The sequence below is a fragment of the Zootoca vivipara genome, chromosome 4, assembly GCF_963506605.1.
Source record: "Zootoca vivipara chromosome 4, rZooViv1.1, whole genome shotgun sequence".
NCBI lineage: Eukaryota > Metazoa > Chordata > Lepidosauria > Squamata > Lacertidae > Zootoca > Zootoca vivipara.
In genome coordinates, this window is record NC_083279.1 from 52209065 (window position 1) to 52229523 (window position 20459).

The 20459-nt window shown below is 41.2% G+C and overlaps 1 protein-coding gene across 8 annotated transcripts in view; it reads left to right on the top strand.

Annotated features, from left to right (window-relative positions):
* Window positions 1–20459, top strand: part of TIAM1 (TIAM Rac1 associated GEF 1) — a 213082-nt gene that overhangs the window by 78898 nt on the left and 113725 nt on the right. The window contains exon 1 of one of the 8 annotated variants that reach the window (XM_035116727.2): window positions 2251–3030. The exons of the other annotated variants lie outside the window; for them this stretch is intronic. The gene's annotated coding sequence lies outside the window, so the exon portion shown is untranslated. Of the gene's footprint in view, window positions 1–2250; window positions 3031–20459 lie in introns of those variants that run through there. 8 annotated transcript variants of the gene reach the window in all.

The window sequence follows — 20459 nt, forward strand, 5'->3', positions numbered from 1 at the left end:
TGTTGGGTAAGGATTTTCCCGGGTTTCCCTTACAGTCTCCCGATCAGCTGCATTTCAGAATGAAGTTAGGAAAAGCTGTGTGAATTAATCACACAGTATTTCAGAGGAAGACAGTGGAAAATATCTGAAAATTGCTTATCTGTGCTGCAGTTTTGGTGATCATTGCATCCCACTCATGTTCCTTACAGTTGCACAACCAAATTCCAAATTCACACTGTAGTATGTGTGGTTGTATTCGTATCTCTTTGACTTAAATGTAGTTCAGAGGAACTCACATACAGTGTGCTTGTGTACATATATAGCTTAAAGGTAAAGGGACCCCTGACCACTAGGTCCAGTCATGACCGACTCTGGGATTGCAGCGCCTGCGTATATAGCACATATAGCTTGGATGCACACAAAACCTGGATTCAGATCCATCCTCTGTAGCAGCAGAGTTGGATAATGCACACCACATGAATAGAAGAAACAAACCCAGCACAAGTGGTTGATATTGTATTGTAGGGCTCTGAGATGATGGATTGTGTGATATGCTTGGGACAGTAGCTGGAAGCATGTTGTGTTCAGTGGGTTTTTAATACAAGATGGTAATTACATATCTGTTCACTGCATAGTTCCACAAAATGAAACTGCTACATGTATTGGTCTAGGCTTAGGTTGATAAAGGGATGGAAAATGTTGGAAATCCTGGTAGGATTTTCCAAGGTCCTCCATTCTGTAGGTCTAGGTGATGTATCTCAGGTGCAGGAGATGCCTTTTGAAGATAGAAGCTGAGGAAGTATTGCTTGAAGTCAGCCATGAACATGATGGCATACCATTGCAAAGTGAGTCTGCATGGTAGTGTCACCAACCTGAATAGATCTCCTCAAGGGAAACAATGGGTAGAGATGAGAAAATGGCAAAACTTGGTGGTCAGATGAATTATGGCATCATCAGATTTCTTGTAGCCTACCATTTTGTGGGGAATGTTGGTGCATAAAATTCATGGCTTCCTAAATAGTATTCACCGGAGTACTGTCACTAGACTATAGCTTCCTAAGGAAGATAGTGGTATCTCATAAATAGAATTGCCTATTTGGGGGTGAGTTTGGGGTGGTAGTTGGAAGGCCTCTGACTTGGTCTACAATCATACCTCAGAAGTCAAACGGAATCCGTTCTAGAAATCCGTTCGACTTCCAAAGCGTTCGGGAACCAAGGCGCAGCTTCCAATTTACTGCAGGAAGCTGCTGCAGCCAATTGGAAGCCACGGCAGACGTTTGGGTTCCAAAGAAAATTTGCAAACTGGAACAATCACTCAGAAGTGATTGTTTGCAGAGTTCAGATCTAAAACGTTAATCTCGCAAGGTGTTCGACTTCCGAGGTACGACTGTATCAGGGTTTGTCTGCAGATTTATTTCTGTATATTGGTAGGAAATAGTGAAGTTGGTTACAAAGTTATTTTCCGTATTCCCCAGCAGGTCCTCCAGATGGTGTTGACCTGTAAAATGTGGTGTTGGAGAGTTGCCTCTCACCCTCCCATGCATAGTCCCAATTTGTTCATGATGACCACAGTCCTCCTTTGCCAGACTCATGTTTATGTTGTCAGAATTGTTTCTCAAGCTCTATATGGAGTCATATTCTGCATATTGAGGGAATAGAATAAGTAATGCTATTTTCCAAACAACCCTTGGGCATGGTAAATAAAACATACAGTAAAAATAATAATAATAATAATAATAATAATAATAATAATAATAATTTATTATTTATACCCCGCTCATCTGGGCGGCTTCCAACAAAACATTAAAATACAGAAATCCATCAAACATTAAAAGCTTCCCTAAACAGGGCTGCCTTAAGATGCCTTCTAAAGGTCTGGTAATTGTTGTTCTCTTTGACCTCTGGTGGGAGGGCATTCCACAGGGTGGGTGCCACTACCAAGAAGGATTTTCGGTAAGAATTCTTGTCTGGTGTTCTGACCATCCAGCACTTTCTGTGCAGGGCTGCTGTTCCTGGAGTACTAAGAACATGGCTCTGTATTGGTGCACTGTTCAGTGATATGATGGAGTACTAAGAACATGGCTCTGTATTGGTGCACTGAGTCTTAGAAACAAACATCCAGGTCAACCTAGAACTTTTTGATATGTGTGGATCTAGTGAGGAAGAAGAACATTTCCCAAGATAGAACATTATGCAATATGTAGGAGGGAGTGGAGGAGTAGGAACAGGAAGTGCAAGTGACTCCGATGCTTTTTTTTTTTGGTATTCTTCTACTTTGTATGTTCCAAAACAGAACCTTCACATCACTTCCCCCACACTCCCTGGAGTGAGAAGCACAAGCTCTCAATGTGAGAACAGTTTGCATGGGGACAGATTTCCTCTAAACGATTATAGCTGTAGGGACTATTGTGTGAATGAATGGGACTATGGCTATGTCATTCACTCAAGTGTGTATTGGAGGCTAGAGGTCCTAGACTGAACCTCTGGGCATGCCATTCATTCTGCCATGGTTTGGCAGGAACTTCATAACCCCTAATCCAACTCCTCAGGGAGGAGCAGCCCACCTCCTCTTTGTTTTGACTTTCCCTGGAGATTATTTGCTCTGTTGCTCATGGGGCACATGTGTGAAAGCAGCTGAAGTGCCATTCCAAGCCTTTAGCCTTTCTCTTGGGCTGCTGTGTTTTTCAGTGACTGGCTAAACCTGCTGTTACAGGCATCCCTATTCAAGAGACCCTGCTGAGGTGGTGTTTGTGAGTATTTAGTTTTGAGGAAGTTGAAGACGCTCCCAACAGCCTGCTCTCTTCTGCATGTGAAAAATGCAAAAACAAAGCCTTAGACTTGACTACAGAGAGGGGGAGGGGGGATGAGAGAGAACCTTTTAAACACACCCAAATGACCCATCTCTACTTAGCATGAATCTTAGCAAGTTACACCCACATTCTGAGCCAGAAGTGGAATGAAAGACTCACACTTCCTCATTTTTTGTTGTTGGCTGGATCTGAGCGCTTTGTGAAATGAGACCAGAGGATATGTTGGTGCTACTGATTAATGGTAAGTGGTTACCTTTGTAAAAGAAACTCTGATAATTCTCCTGTTGGATATAGTTTATAGCCCTTTTTTTGACTCCCTCCCTCCCTCTCTCCCTCCCTCCCTCTGTGTTTGTATGTGTGCGCACACTATGCCTTGTGGTGTTGGTTATGTGCTGACAGAATTATAACCTGCGTGGTTCTTTCCTCTGTGCTGAAAAGGAGGCATATCTCCCTCCTTCATGTACAATTAAAAGGTGCATTTCCCCCCCCCCCAAATATTTATGCTTCTTTGCAGGGCAGTAGCAGGAAAACGCACATGGTTTTTGAATGTTAAGAAGTGCTGGATTTAGTAGCAGTATTTCCTGAGAGAAAGAGAGGCGTCTCATGTTACTCATTAAAGATGCACCTTTTCTCCAAACTCTCTGGCTCCATAATTACCAGTTACCTTCTGTAGAACAGTTTAAAGCCCGTCTTGTGAAAATTTCCAGTGTCGCTCACGATCCTGTTATGAACAGTGAAATCTTGAAAAGCGGGAAGGTTGTTTTACAGCATTTACACATGTGACGAAGGGCTCTGGTCTGCTGCTGTTGGACTTTCAAACTATTTCTGAACACTGCAGTGCATTGTGCAGGGCTACTCTGAACTTTATTAAAGCAACCCCTAACTTTTGGGTTAAAGCAACACAGCCTTTTTGTAGTATGATGGTTTGTTTGAGATACTGAAGCAGTGGTTCCCAAACTTTTTTGGGGCCGCTGCCCCCTTGGTTCCATAAATTCATCCCCAGTGCCCTTTTCCCCTACTTATAAAAAGCATTCAGGTTAGCAGTTTGCATTTAGTTACTTTTTTATTTATTAAATTTGTATACCGCCTTATATCCATAGTTCTAAGGGCTGTTCACAACATAAAATTCCCACATAGCAAACACAAAATGCATAATTAAAGTAAGAACAGAAACAAACCTATACCCCACCTTCCACAGCACAATTTAGATTGACTAGATGTCAATCAGCCCAAGGCCAGGTTGAAGGGGAATGTTTTTTTGTCTGGCACCTAAAGGTGTATAATAAAGGCACCAACTGAACCTCCCTGGGGAGAGCATTCCACAAGCAGGGAGCCACTGCAGAGAAGTCTCGTTTGTAAAGTGATACAAAAAGAAGGAAAAAGGAAAAAGAACAAAACACAGAACTGTGTAAAGGGGGGGGGGACATTGTATGAATATATACAAAAAATACCCTAACCCACACATTCTTTTATGAATTTGATATTATTATCCTAGTACTAATAGAAATATTAATAGTCTACTACATTTTGTATAAATTTGTTCCAAATATTGTCGTATTTATCCAAGCAGAGTCTATGTCTGTAAGCAGTCCGTTCGTAGGTTGCAAGTGTTATCATATTATCAACCCACTGATTAAAGGAGATAATATCTTTACTCTTCCAGTTCATCAATATCAGCTTCTTGGCTACCCTTAGAACGCGTAAAATCATTTTTTGCTGTCCAGTTGTTAATTTCCATATAGTAGGTATATAGTTCAGAAGAATATTCTCTGCTGATAATTGTGTGATATTATATAGCTAGAGATTAGCTGGATTCCAAACGTCATCCATTGACGGGGTACTTTGTCATCTAGAATAATTTCTCAGGGGCAGAGACAGAAAATACATTTTCTGTATCTTAATTAAGACAGGTGATTGCTGCTTGTGACACTTCATCTGATTATCTCAAAACCCCATTGTCAAGACAGTTACTCATTTTAGAAGTGTTACATTCCTGGGCTGATCTAAAGAGGATTAACATTAAAAAAAAAGTCTCTGAGAAATGCTTGTGTGGGTGTGTCACCTCATCTTGAGCTTAAAACTGATAATTTCATTTTGAAATGCCCAGGAAATTGCTGTGGCAATTATGTGCTTAGGTACGGTAGGACCTATAAAATGCTTTATTTAGAGCACTTTTCCATACGACCGTAGTTGTTTCCTCAAATGCACTGTGCAAATGTTATGAAAGTGACCATACATTTCATGGGGCTTGTGTAGGACATACTCTAAGTAGCTGTCACCAGGGGCGGAGCAAGCGGGGGGCAGGGGGGTGGTACGCCCCGGGCACCGCCCTGGAGGGGGTGTCACTCAGGGCCGCGCCCCCGCCCCGCAATCGGCGCCTCCAAAGCTGCGCGCCTCGCTCCAGCTACAAACTCCAGGTAAAAAGCCCGCTCGGCGTAACCTTGCCATATAACGACGCATGCGTCGTTACGTAGTGACGCATGCGCCGTTATGTAGCGACGCCCCACCCACCCGGGTGCATGGCAATTTTCTGCCCTGGGTGTCGCGGCGCCTCGCTATGCCCCTAGCTGTCAGGTCCATACTTTCCAGCTTTTACATATATGGAACTGGCTCTTGTGATTCTCCTTACTAATACCACATGTCTAGTACCTTATGTTAACATCCTCAATAACACTGACTTCTGCTTGAGACAAAAATGCACTATTTTTAATATGCAAACTTGGTTTTAATATGCAGTTATGGTTTGTTGATATGAACAGTGGTTCTTTGCACAAGAGGGGATGAGGTGACAAGCTCCCAATTGTGTTTTGGAACAAACAGTCATTTTGCCAATTCATACATATATAGCAAACCATTAACTTTGGATTGCCCAGAACATGGCTTGCCATATTTGAACCAGAATCGGATCTGAGTTTTCTAGTTATGTCTGAATTGGGCCACTGAATGGGGGTGAGGTGTTAAGAGGAACAGCTCTAATCTACTTGTTTACAGAACCATATTCATTGGCTATTATCCCAGGTTGGTTATCTGGATATTGCCTAGAGATTCCAATGTTGTTCAGCTATCCTTTGCTGTCTGTCTTGGGTTGTTCACAGATTCTTCCCTGTGCAACTATTAACCTACAAGAAATAAAGGCCTGGGTCTTGTCTTCTAATCTAAGGATGTAGGCAGTATCCTCGCTCCTTGTCCTTGTTTTGAGTTGCAAACTTACAGTTCACATCATTTGATTTTCTTCTTGACTGGTGCACCCCATATTTCACTGTTGGCTTTCATGGCAATTTGGGGCATTCCTAAACATTGACCAAGAGTCTTTCGGCACCCTTAAAATCAACAAATTAATTGTGGCAAAAGCTTTCATGGCCTAGAGTCAACTTCATCAGAAATATGCCACAAAACCCTTTTCCATAATCAATCTGTTCATTTATATGGTGTCACCTGGTATGTGCCACTGTTTCAATGAATGCTCAGTCTTACCCTGATGCTGTTCACCTGTGCTTTATTATGAAAACTGATCATGCAAGAAAACCTGATACAACTAGCGATAAGCTCTCTGGGTGAAATGGCAACTCATCAGCCTCTTGCATTTTTAATCCGTTTTCGCTTTCATAATAATAATTTGTAAATCACAGTTGAATCCAGAATTAAGCAACCACAATGCTTAAGAGCAAATGTGCAAAGGGGCTAGGCTTGAAATTGTTTCCTTTTAAAGTGTATTTCTGGGCTGTTGATTGTGTAAGGGGAGGAGAGGAGTGTGCGTGTAACATGTTCCAGTGAGTTTTATGGAACAATAATCCATTGCTAGATGAGAGGAATAAATTATTAATAGACTATAGCGTTTCAGCATTCTTGCGTGGAGATATTAAGGAGGTCAGAATACAGAACACTGAACACAGGATTAGCACAGTCAGGCTACAGATACCGCAGAACCGGAGGGAAAAAAGTTACACAAATCCCTTAAACATTTATAATTTAATTACAGTTGGGAATGGAATTGTACTTCAGCATTACTGCATTTAGACTCAGAATGAAGCTTGCCTTTAAATATTTACTGTTGGCTATACCCCCTCAAATAAACAAATGTGAAGATTTCCCTTATTTTAGCTCAGCAGGTATGTTCTCTCTTGGTTGTTTGGCTGCTCTGTGGGACAGTCACAAGGCTTTCAAGAAGTCAGAACACAAAACATTTCTAACAAATCCAGCCCAAAAGGGGGTTGTTGGGTGAAACTGTGCAAATGTGGGGAAACGATAATCCATCTCACTTGATGGTACTTTTCTTTATATGAAAGGGTGGATTTCTTTGTTTAGAAATGTTGAAGGTTTGGACGTTGTTTAGCCTAGTGTTAAATCCTATAGATTGCAGCAGGATTAAAGCATTTGTGTATATCTCCCACATACGTGCTTAACTGGTTGGATCATGATCTCATGCAAAGTATGTTAAGCCATATTCTGTCTACTGTTTTTCATAGCAGAAGCAGATAATATGGTAATTCTTGGGTATATTAGCTTATACCAGTTCAAGAAATGTGTCTATAATAGTAGCAGCACTTAAGGAAGGGTTAAGAAAAACAGCCTAGTGCGGAAAGAGGAAAAATTCTCTGCAACTAGTATACAAAGCACTGAAGTGAAAACACTACTACAATTCCCTCAACCCACAAGGGTGATAGCTGTTGCTAAGCTCAGTTGGCTAGAGTGTGGTGCTGAAAACACCAAGGTTGCAGATTCAGTCCCTGTAAGGGACAGCTGCATATTCCTGCATTGCAGGTGGTTGGAATAAATGATCCTTCCAACTCTGATTCTATGCAATATCTGTGAAATATCCCTGACCATTGGCCAAGCTCAAAACATGATAGTAGAAACCCGCACTTTCCCCCTACACAGAAATGGGTAGGATGTATCACTTGTGTTGAGATGGAGGGTTTTTTTTCTGAGTCTCTGTGGAGAGGGATTTTTCATGTTGCATTGAGCTTTGGGGCTATCACAAGAGTTGAGAGTCCTTTGTCCTGCTCTAAAGACCTACACAATATGAGATACCACCCTCCCCTGACTACTCTGTTACTTACACACACACAAACACACACAGGGCCCCCCATTTTTTTAAATTTTAATTATTATTATTTTATGGGTGAACTGCTTAATTAGAAAGTGCTCCAAGCGTCTGTAATGATGCAAAGCTGTGTCTGCATCTTGCAGATTGCCTTTGTCTCACATGAGGCAAATGAAGAAGTGTGCATGCACACGAAAGCTCATACCAAAATAAAAACTTAGTTGGTCTTTAAGGTGCTACTGAAGGAATTTTTTTTATGAGGCAAATGATCACTGTTCCTGGCTAGCAGTGGTTGAGTATAGGCATACAACATAAGAAACTATCCTATAGAAAGGGGCTTGGGTTTCCTCCAAGCAACAGTCATGAATAATGAAGGTATAGGTTTTCACTGCTGTAATGGCACGCCAGGGCGGCTTATGTGAATTCTAAGGAAAATGTTGTAACATTGCTTTTTTGGGGTTCAGCAACAGATACCACCCTGAGAATAGTGAGGGCTCTTTGAAAGTACAGTTCTGTGGAATGGGGCTTTTAATACACTGGGCCCTGTTGGTCTATCATTCATCAGCCTGAGGCATGAATAAAGCCCTGCTCAATTTGGTGTATATTCTAGCATATGCATTTGTAAAAAAACTCTTGTCAAAACTTTTGAATGATAATGGCCAAGGCCTAGGGGAATGCAACTGCTAGACAAGGAGTGGTCAGGTGAAACAGACCTGAAATAAAACCATTGACATAAAAAATTCCTTCAGTAGCACCTTAAAGACCAACTAAGTTTTTATTTTGGTATGAGCTTTCGTGTGCATGCACACGAAAGCTCATACCAAAATAAAAACTTAGTTGGTCTTTAAGGTGCTACTGAAGGAATTTTTTTAATTTTGCATTGACATAAAAGAAAGGCCTCTCTAGTGAAGATTCCCCCAGAGTTACAAAGTCAGTATGAAATTAAAAGCCTTGAGGTAGTTTTGCTATGTAGTTTAGCCAGAAGCCACCAGGACCAAAAGCACCACTAAACTTCTATCTATCATGTTACCCCACAAAATGTGCCTTCATCTTTGAAAACTTCAAAAACAGTTGCTAAGAACTTCTTTTTGTGTGTGGGGGTAATGGGGGAGAGGATATGAAGGCATGAAAAGTGAGAATCATAAGTGCCGTATTCTGATATTTATTTGATTCTATTTATAAATTGTTTCCCATTTAAAAAAATCTTGATGCAATTTCACAATCAGTAAGTAACTCCAGCTCCAAACATAGGGACAATGTGAGTTGATTAGAACTATTCATTCTAAAGTTATTACAAAATTTGGTCATATACTATGGAAATGGTGGGTTTTTAAAATCTTTATTAACTTGAATTTTGCTAAATGATGTCTACTTTGTTTCCATAACCAATTATTAGTTCTCAGAACTCTAAGGCACTGATAGCTGCTTAGTTCTAAACACATGCCCATTCATTCGTTTGTTTACGGTGTGTTCTCCTTTCATTCCACTTTTACAGCTTTCCCTATCCCTAGCGCTCAAGAGGGCTGAAACATGTTCCTAATATTTCCAGCTTTTCAAGGAAGGCCTATTTGTGCTCCCAGAGCTGGTATTCAAAGGCATACTGCCTTTGACATTGCAGGCACATAGTCTAGTAGTTAACTGACAACCTTATTCTCCATGTATTTCCCTTAACACCCTTTACATGTGTGGTCATGAATTCTGTAGTATGGAGTTTGCACAGAGTCTATCCTGAATCTTCCAACATTCTGCTTTGTTGGACGACCCCAGGTTTATATTATATGAGAGGGAGAAGGGGGGAAAATATCTCTGTTTACCTTCTTTATACCATGCACAATATTTTAAAACAGTAATTAGAGGTGAAAGTGTGTGTGTGTGTGTGTGTGTGTGTGTGTGTGTGTGTGTGTGTACAGATAAATATATAGATATATTTTTGTTAGCTGTATCAGGGATCAGATGACCAGGTCACAGCAGTTACTATTTGGGGACAATATTGTTGCAGTCAAAGCACATTGCTGGGAACTAGGATCAATTAAACCCACATTTCCCTCTTCCAATAGAGTTGGCGACCCTCTGCCAAGGGAGAACACATGGCTACCCTAGTAATGGTGCTAAGAACTACCAGAAAAACCCTCAAAATCTGATGCAAATTATTTCGTCTTATCAATTAATTTAGTAGAAGATCATTGCTAGCCATAGATTATATGATATTGCCATTTAATTTTTTTTAAATGCAGTTTGTGAGTTTAATTAGTTATCTTTAGAGAGTCATTAGCCATTTTTCATTCCAAACTTTGTGTTTTAAGCCTCCAGGCTGTGCACTTCATGATCATCCAGAGTATTCTGTGGGTGCCTTACAAGTTATAAAATATTTTGAGAATGTTTCTTTATGTATAATGCTCCTTGAAACCCATCCATTATAGCTCAGTAGTTATGAGTAGTAAGAGATTTAATTACAGTAGTTAGCTTGTATTTTAGTTGCCATGGATCACCTGAGCTTTATATTTATTGATGGTTGCTTTGGTTGAAACAGATCAGAATACTAACTAATTTGCAGACAGCATTGTAATTATTGAGGGTTATGAGCACTGCTTTCTTTTTGATGACCTTTGCCCAGTTCTAGATACGAGCAAAACAGTGCTGAACTTGTCCTGCTGTGCTCACAAATTCATTGTGGTCTAGCTTGCAAACTTATGTACAGCCTTTCACATAGGAATGTCTAGAGAGTACAGCCAGCCTTGCAGATAAGGGCTGAAATAGGACGTGCTTCAGCAGACCCTGAGACTGGCAACCTAGCTGAAAAAAGCAGTGGGTGAAGCTATGGTTTGTAGAGGCACTCAAGTAGGTATGGGGTTCTCCAATCCTTCCCCTGTCCACCTGGTTATCCCACCCACTGATTCCACTCTGGTTCCCAGACAAATGTTTGGCATGGTGGGGGGTGAGGGAGGGCTGCAGAGGAGAAATGGCTGGTGTATCTGCCCCTCCCCATTTTCTTCTCAAAATCATGGTCTTCATCCACCAGGTATCTAGTTTGGCCTTAGGTCAACAAATGCCATTTGCATGCCTGCCTACAAATACATGCCAGTTGTTTAGAAACAACTTTTTGAAATATTTTTTTCTTGTCACAAGCAGGGTTTGAAATTAGCAGGGCACCAGATGCATTTTGCACCTAAAGATTCTCCCATTTGCAAGCACCTCAAAAAGTCTGGGTGGCATTTTTTTGCACCTGACTGACACTCAAGGATTACTGAAATGAATGTGCTTTGAACTCCCAAAGTATATGTTAAAGATAGACTATATGTTAAGGAGTTTAACAATAAAGAGTAGAGTGTTTTGAAAACTGAAGTATGGTACCGATATTTTTTATTATAAACACACAATTTCTGATAAAAATGTGATATTAACAATGTGTCTCTAATGTGAACTGCATATTCGTTCATGCTTATCAAAATAATAAATAAAAAGTGTTGCTGCCCCCCACTACCAAATAATGGCGACTAGATATTCTGTTTTGGCAGCCACAACCTAGCTCCCAGAAGTCATTTGGCTCCTGGCTTTTCTATCCCAGTTTCTAATACTGGTCACAAGCAACCAGGAGAGTAGCTTACCGCAAACTTAATAGCTTTGGCAGTGCCCTTGCAATGTACTCCCACATTGTAGAATGGCTGGATAAAATCTGTTTTGCCCTTACATTTGTGCATCTAATTCACCCTATTTTAAAAAACAAACCAACTATGACCATCCCTGTGCCTACATATAGATTGCATTTTTCAAATGGCAGTGGATGGCTGTTGTCGGAAAGCTAATTATACTAGAGCAATCTTGTAGATTTTAAGAGGGCTGTTCTGCACTTCATAGGAGCAAATGTCTGGATTTTACTGTTATGGTCAATTTCAACAGGAAATTGAGGCGACAAATCTTTCCCTCCCCCGATTACATGTACATGTTTTCCTATTGTGAAGGATACAAAAATTATGTGGCAGAATAAAAACAAAGCATACCAGTTTACCATGATTTCCCAAGCAGAAGATGACTTCAATAAGTTTATGGATATACACACAACTATATAAAGCAAGCATCCATTTGCCACTTTCAGAATGTGCAAACACCCATCTTTCTTAATTTGAAACATCCTTGTTGCCCGAGGGAGGTATTTGCATGAAAATATTATGTCTGGTTTATCTTTTGCTAAGTCTGTAGACACCATATTTAGCAGTGTGGCTTTAGGTAAGCTTCTCAAATAACACAGAGGGTGAGGGGGAAATGTCCTGTGCATAAGAATATGCAGTCAACAATCCTGCATATGGTTTTCTTTCAAAATTTCAAAATGTGTTGAGGCATGTTAAGGCCTATGTGAAAGATGGTAATAGAATTCCTTTATCATTCCCACAGTAAATATAGATAAGATGCATGCATTTAAATATCAGGTTTCACCAGGCACTTTCTGGCATGCAGCTGCTTTTGAAACCAGCAAAACATCTATCTGTATGGCAATTGTTTGTTGAGAAGTTAGCCATGTATCATGCCAGAAAGACTATTTTGCTTGCCTGGTGCTCTGTCATTCATTCATTTCAAGAGCTGTCATCTTCAAACAACTCCACCACTGGAAAGCCCACTGTTTCTGTGGCGCTTTAGTTGCACACTGCGTTTTGATGGCAGGGCTGATTGAAATCAGAGGCCCAAAATCTCCATCCAGTCTTAAGCGTGATTGAAATGAATGGGACTTAAACACATGTTGGCTGTTAACTATACGTTATGCATGAACACATGTAATGGAACCCTGACGCAGTTCTCTTCTCTTCTGTTTTAAAGAAAGAAGAGTTTTGGAAAGAGGAAATATTGTGCAGAGAAACTCGGGGGGCGGGGGGGGGGGGTCTTTACGTTTCCACTACCTGCTGTTTCTCCATGGAAAATTGCCCCTCCCCACCCCTGTTGTTTCATCCCCTACAGGGTTCCAGGCAGGGTGAAGAAAAGGGAGTACATATAGTTTTGAGTAGAAGCTTAAGCAAAACCCCCACCCCTAGCTGAAAGTAGCTGGAGGTGGAGAAGTGAGCAGAGGTGGCCAGAGAAAAAACTGTGAGTGAGCGGTGTCCTATTTGCCACCCTTTAGACCAGGGGTCAACAACCTTTTTCAGCCGTGGGCTGGTCCACCGTCCCTCAGACCATGTGGTGGGCTGGACTATATTTTGAAAAATATATGAACGAATTCCTATGTCCCACAAATAACCCAGAGATGCATTTTAAATAAAAGGACACATTCTACTCATGTAAAAACACGCTGATTCCTGGACCATCCACGGGCTGGATTGAGAAGGTGATTGGGCTGCATCCGGCCCACGGGCCTTAGGTTGCCTACCCCTGCTTTAGACCCCATAGGAAACTCGCCAGGTCAAACCTGCTGTAGCCTGGAACTGGGTGTGCTGAGAGCAGCTGAACATAGCTGTGAGCAGCCTAAGGAAGCTACATCTACCTTTGTTCCTTCCCATAAAAAGCAAGCCAAGTGGGAGACTAGTATGTCAGCAGGTTCCAGGGTGGGATTTGGGGGGAAGTGATCTTTGAGTTTGTTGGGGCCCTGAGTGAGAGGCAGGAAGCTGAGAAGTCTTAAGCGGAGATAGAATCATAGAGTTGGAAGAGACCATGAGGGTAATCTAGGCCATTCCCCTGCAGTGCAGGAATCCTTTGCCCAACAAGGAGCTAGAATGCTGAGATTAAGAGTCTCATGCTCTACCAACCCAGCTATCCCAGCTTCCCATGTATTTTGAAAGGATAAAGAAATGCTATGTGCATATATTTATTAGTAATTTGTATTCATGGTTTCATTGTGCATTTTGGTAACCTTAAAAAAATTGTAGAGATTTTGTAATAGTTTAAGCAGTGTGGAAATGGTCTAAATAAAATAAGTTCCTGCTTAAAGGTCACCTCTTCCCAAAGCTGTTTTTTCTTTTGGGGCCAGGGGAAGAATAACATAAAATGTTAATAAATGTGCTCTAATATACAGGTGAAAAATGTGGACTGTCCCACTGACTAATTTCAATGAAAAGAACATATGAGTCAAGGAATTTGCACTGAAGGGATGCATTCACAGAGAAACTTGCAATATGTGCTTTCTCCTGCTGTTTTAAAAATTGGGGTGATAAGTGATAAACCCTTCAACAAATTATTGTGAACAAGAACGGAGAGCTACCACGATCTTTCTACATCCTAATAGTGTGAAGTAGGATATTAGAACGTCATCTTTTGTTCCTCAAACCACCCCCACAAAGCCACAAGAAGCATCAAGAAGTGGCTTTAGCTATTTTGAGCGCTGTTCAAATACCAGTAGTTAATTACAGTTTTACAGATGTCACCCACTGGTGGTGTGGGATTCATTGGGTATCACAGTTTGAAATGAAAGCAGGAACGTCTGTGTTTTGCTTGGAGTCCTTGCCTGAACTCAGATTTTAGGACAGAAAGCCAGCTCTGAACTTTTCCATACCGTTGCAGATTGATTCAAGGGGACAGCACCTTGTACTCCCCCCTCCCGGGTATATCATTCATTTATAAATGGGCAGTCCTACAGGGTGTTCTAGCATCCACCTCTAATTGCAGGTTTTATCCAGTGAGCAAAATATTAAGTATCATTCTGCAAGCTACCACATCAGTTTGCAACATTTGACCCTAATCAATTAAAAAAGGGTGCAACAGTCGCTTGTAGATTTTAGCTGGTTTGCATATTTGCATAAATTCCAGGAAACTGGAGCCCTGTTCTAAACTAGACTGCATAATTTGCAAGTAACTTATCAGGTGCAGGTGAAATGGTTGCTCTGCAACTTCTGTTCATGCATTTCTCTTTGGCTCAGTAACACTTTATCTAAAAATATCAGAGAGGCAGTCACGCTATTTTGTTAACTCTGCTGCAACAGAATAATAATAAAAATAAGGATTGCGGGTACCCTAAAGAATGCCAGATGTATTTTTAATCTTCTAAGATATCAGTAGTTTTTCAGAGTGACATGCTACTTTTCAGATGCAATGCGAGCAGCCAATATTTGGATTACTTATCAAGATAACAGATACAAATTGTAAAGTTCCTTGAGAGTTCTCTGAACCCATGAAGAACTTTTCATAGTATAGACAGAGTGTACTGTTTTGATATACCTACAGAAGGTAAAGGAAAGATCTGTACTATTTACTCAACCTGTTCTTGATTCTACCTTTTCCAGCCCCCTTACATGCCTGAACATGGTAGAATTTTTCAAATTTGCTAATAAAACTTTTGTCACAGCAGGTAAAACTTTTGCTCAATTTAGAATCTACATCTTGTGTAAATGTCAGGTTTTGGCGGCCTCAGCTTGGATGATAAATTCATTTCTACCCTCCTAATTCTTCAATTGAAATTTATAGGACTATAAAGTGCCTAACTTTGGCTGGATAATGCCCTGTATTTTTCAAGTAGCATCGCTCATTGAATAGCTAAAATTCTGCTACTTCCCTCTTCTAACAGGCCTATGAGAAAGCTGCATTAACTTTTAAGACCTGGTTCAAATATGATAAGATTCCTATGCAGAAAGCATTTCCTTTGTAGAAAATAATCTGTAGTTTGTGGCCATATATAATAATTATATGCATTTCACTATATGTACACATGTTGGGAAGTCATGACTAACTATAGCCCCCCCCCATCACATAAACTCACAGTGAAATACTTGTGTGTATAGTCATCAAAGTTAGTGATGTTAGGGCTATTCACCAAAAAAGGTTTTTAAAGGTAGCTTGTGTGCTGTTTTCTATAAGAAAGTGTAAAATTTCCCTCTTGTTCTAGACAATCCCTGCTTCTAAATAAATGTATTTAGGAGTGGGATGCTAAGTGTTCATTGCAAATGAAAAAATGTCAATACTTTGATTTAGTATCAGTTCACTCAGCATAAAGCAGTGCATTGTGTGTTTTTCTAAAATGAAACCGCATGTATTGCACATATAGTGTCCAGTAAGGATTGCACCCCAAAAGAGTCTTGTATTCTGAACACTCTGGTTCAGAATGTATTCTGAACATTCGTCTGTAGAAGCCCTGTTGAAATAAATAATGAAACATCCACAAGACACCCTTCTGCTCATTTGGTTCTGCAGCGACACTATGTTCCAGAATATTAGATTTGAGCTAGGCAGAATTTTATAGTTACTTGCTGGTCATTGCAAAAATAACTACATGGAACTCTTAATTAAAGCCTTCATGAACAGTTTGGACATTTGGGAAAATATCACATACAAACACTGTCCAATTCACAGAACTGGCATAGAGGAATTGGAACAGTGGCATGATTCCAGCACAAAGTGGTTTGTGAATTTTCCTCATAACACCTAGGTAAAGTACCGGTAAAGGGACTCCTGAACATTAGGTCCAGTCGCAGACGACTCTGGGGTTGCGGCACTCATCTTGCATTATTGGCCGAGGGAGCCAGCGTACAGCTTCCAGGTCATGTGGCCAGCATGACAAAGCCGCTTCTGGCAAACCAGAGCAGCACACAGAAACACTCTCACTGTAGCAGTACCTATTTATCTACTTGCACTTTGACATGCTTTTGAACTGCTAGGTTGGCAGGAGCTGGGACCGAGCAATGGGAGCTCACCCCGTCGCGGGGATCCGAACCGCCGACCTTCTGATCGGCAAGCCCTAGGCTCTGTGGCTTAACCCACAGCGCCACCCACGTCCCTAATAACATTTGCAGTTAAATTGACTAATACCTGAAAGAGAAAATGTTACTAACTCTTGTGAGCAACAAAGACAAGAGTAAGATTGGAGTAACTGGGGAGTGGGGTGGGTGGGAAGTAAGGTTCTGGATTCCTGATCTTGCAACGCAGGGAGCCCCGGGAAAAAAAAATTCCTCTGATTTCACAGATAGCACCAGCACTTGCTCCTTCTTGTAATACATTGTTGTTTGCTTCCCTGGAATTAGGATGCTAGGTTTCTCATAGTTTTCTCTTATATCTTAATATTAAGGGCAGAGAAGGATAAATCCTGAATGACTTTTCTTTTGGGACTCTTCCCAAACATTTTTGCGCTACTCTGCTTTTAACATTCAACCATTAACAGTTTCCCCCCCCAGTTTGCAATAATACTGCTGTGTGGCACATTACTAACCCCAGATACTCATTCTGAACTCGGATAGTGGAAGTACCCAACAAGGGCAGGAAAAAGACACGGGATTCTGTGCTGATCTTCAGTGCCACCAGTTAGCAGGGAACAGTAATTTGATTCTTCACCTGGTAAAGAGTAATTATGTGAGGAAGAGCCAGAGAAGACCTTGAGGCTGTCCTAGAAATATATAGGTATTTTATTATAGAGCAGTTGAGCCAGTAGGAAGAAAAGAAAATCAGTTAAATCATTTGTTGCCTACTAGTCCCCAACCCTCCTTATTTATTCATCTCCATTTAGCACTACTCCTGTCTGTAGCCGTTCTGCTTACTTAAAACAGATAATATGAAGTAAATAATAATCTGACTGCCTTTCCCCATGTTACTGGGGGGCTGCAATCTTGTCTCCACACTGTTAAGGAGGAAGGCTTCTTAGAGAGTAGAACTGAGACCCAGGTCCCACTTTTAAAAAACCAACAACCCTGTTTCTTTCCCCATGGCAGCATCCTGAAATATAGTATTATTATTATTTAACTCTTAAAGCTTCAGGCTTATTGTAGTACTCCCATACTACTGCAAAGGTTGATGGCAGTATCTTGTACCTGACTATTAAAAAAAAGCTCTCGTGGGTCAGGGCAAAGGCCCATCAGGCCCAACATCCTGTTTCCACAGTGGCCAACCAGATGCCTATGAGCTCTCCTCACCTGGAGTTCTCAGCAACGCGTATTCAGAGGCATATTGTCTCTCACCCTGAAGAAAGAACATAGCCATGGTGGTTAGTGATCACAATGTTCTTTACTGGTTAGGAGCAGGGGTGGAGCAAGGTGGGTGTGGCGGGTGCAGTCCACCTCGGGTGTGATACACGTTGTGGCTTTGGCGTGCTGCCAAAAACGGTCCGGCTGCCGCTCAGCTGAAGGGCTCAACAACTTTGGCTCCCCCCAAAAAGCTCAACAACTCTGGCTCCCCCCCCCAAAATGAAATAATGTCAAACCATTTTTGCAGGCAAAAAATTAAAATAAATTCAACGTGACAAGAAATTTTCCGCACCAGGTACCACCTGACCTTGTTTCGCCACTGGTCAGGAGGTCTGCTTTGCTTTTTGTACCACTGGTCAGAATCAAAGTACCCAGTCTTGTAGCACTTAACATTTTTCTACTGTGGCATTGCTTCCCATGTTTTGTAATGCCTGTCTTTGGAGTTCTCACTTTCTTCAAGGCATTCTTCTAGATTTTGGTATCATTTTTATGCGCAAACATGCACCCTGCACTCAAAAGAGCATTTGTACAGGGGGTGTCCCCCGCTGTGGTGCCTGCCTATGTGCTCTTTATAGGTTGCTATTAATTCCCGTTTCTGATTTTGCTAGTTTTAATTGTTGTTTGGAGGATGTGACCTGCCACTTACATAGAGATACAAGGTCTTTTGGGAGGGATAATTATATTTCTAATTATAGAATTTGTGTAGGATTGATGCTCATGCTAGGGGAATAATTTATTTGACAGGTTTATCGGCTGCTTTGTTTGTGAAGGTTCCTTTAAAAACAACAACTATGTCTGAAAAAGAAAGTTGCCTTCCACACACCCCAAATGAATATCTACAAAATTACTTTTTGATACACTCCCCCCTCACCTCAAGTTTAGGAGTTTGTGTTTTTATATGGTCCATCTGTGTTTCAACGGGGAACTTTTAAAAACCAATTACTGTCAAGGGGAAAAGGTGAGGTATACATAAATACATAATAATGATAATAATTCACCGAGTGAAAAACCTGTGAGTGTAGTTTATGAAGAGATGAGGTGGGGGGAGGTATAAAGAACTCAGTGATACATGTCAGCTTTGGACTTGGACAGCCAGACATATTCTAGTTTTATATAAACTGTGGTTTGCAGTGACATACCTAACAATAAGAGTCTTTACGCTGATTCACATTGCATCGCATAATGGTTCACCATGAGCTCAAACACCTCAGCCATATGCTTCAGCCCCAAATGATGCCAATTTTGTAGCATAATATTTTTGTGTGAAAATTTATCAGATGTAGCCACTTACTCCCACACAGCAGCATTCCAAAATGTGTTATCATCCCAGAGCTTCTTGAGATGGCTGAAAAGTTAACCACTTTCTTTCTTAGTTCTAGGCTGGGCCATGTACTGAGTGTAAACAAACAAACAAACAAACAAACAAACAAACACTTACTGTGGGGGAAAAATTGCCTTGTTTTAAGGTGCCTAGCTGGGATCCGGGAGATCACCTTTCATTGCTGCAGACAAGCAAGTTGGGGTATGGGGCAAGAGTGCTCCTGCACAGCCAATAACTAAGGAGAGAGAAGAAAAAAGCATACTAAATAGTGTGTAACTGCTGCTTCTAGTTTTCTGATTTTCTCTTACTTTTCAGCTGGTAAAATAGGTGCTGTGCTGGAGAAGTGCAGCTGGGAGCTTTTAGCCTAATGAAAGTGGAGGGCAGGGAGAGATTAAATATGTTTTTAAAAACATATTGGAGAATGCAAGTGATATATGGACCTAGTCAAGAGTACTCATAATCTTGACATCTGTAGCAGAAGTAGCACTTGCAATCATAGACATGCTTGGCTGGAGGAAGGAATACAGATTTTTCACTGGAAGATTCACTTGAGTTTGCATTTTGGGTATTAAGGAGAATGAGGGGATGAACCAACCTTTCTGAAATGACATCTAGATTCTGACTTAGTCGCGCTGCTCATCACTTGAAATTAAGAATGGTTGGTGCTGGTGGTCCTGGAAATGTCTAAAGACCCCTGTTCAATGATGGCTGGTTAGCGATGCATGGTGTGGAAAGCAAGGAGACCATCAGTAGGTGGAGTCTGAGCCAAGAGAGGCAGAGCTAATTTTTTGTCCCCATCCTCCTGCCTCTTGAACTCCACAAGAAGCAATATTTGACTGAAGAAGCAGATAGCCTGGATTGCTTGTGTGTAAGAAGGCAAGTGGGCTTGGAGGAATCAAGACTGAGACAAGTGGAGCAGTGCTGCGTTTGCCTTAATGAACAAAGCTGTTGTGATGTAAACTGGTGACCACTGGGGAGGCAACCGGTGTGTGCTTGCTTCTGAATGGGGGATCCTCTGCTCAGTGGAAGTAGATGGGAATATACTGTAGCATAGCAGCTGAGCAAAGTTGCCCTCCAGCTAAATGGAATTGCCATATTAAAACCCTCTCTCTTAGGAACTCAGCTCTTTGGTCTAATTGGAATGTTGCTCCACTTCTTGAGAGGTTTTCCCTTCCCCACCATAATTGGTTATTTTGAGGCATGTTCCTTGCTAGGACCTCCTATAGTGAAACCTGCCTTTTGAAACTGGCATTTCCTAGAGCTCCTATATTCGTGAAGGTGAAGCAACATGACCCACCTTGTGAAGCAGAAGCTTGGTTGCTGGCAGAAAGGCAAGTTGCCTGCAAAATTTTTAGTGTGTGCTCTTTTTCCAGACATGTTTAATTGATAGCTGTTACTACTTTGTGCTAAGTTCCTAGCAATCTCAAGGAACATGTTCTGAA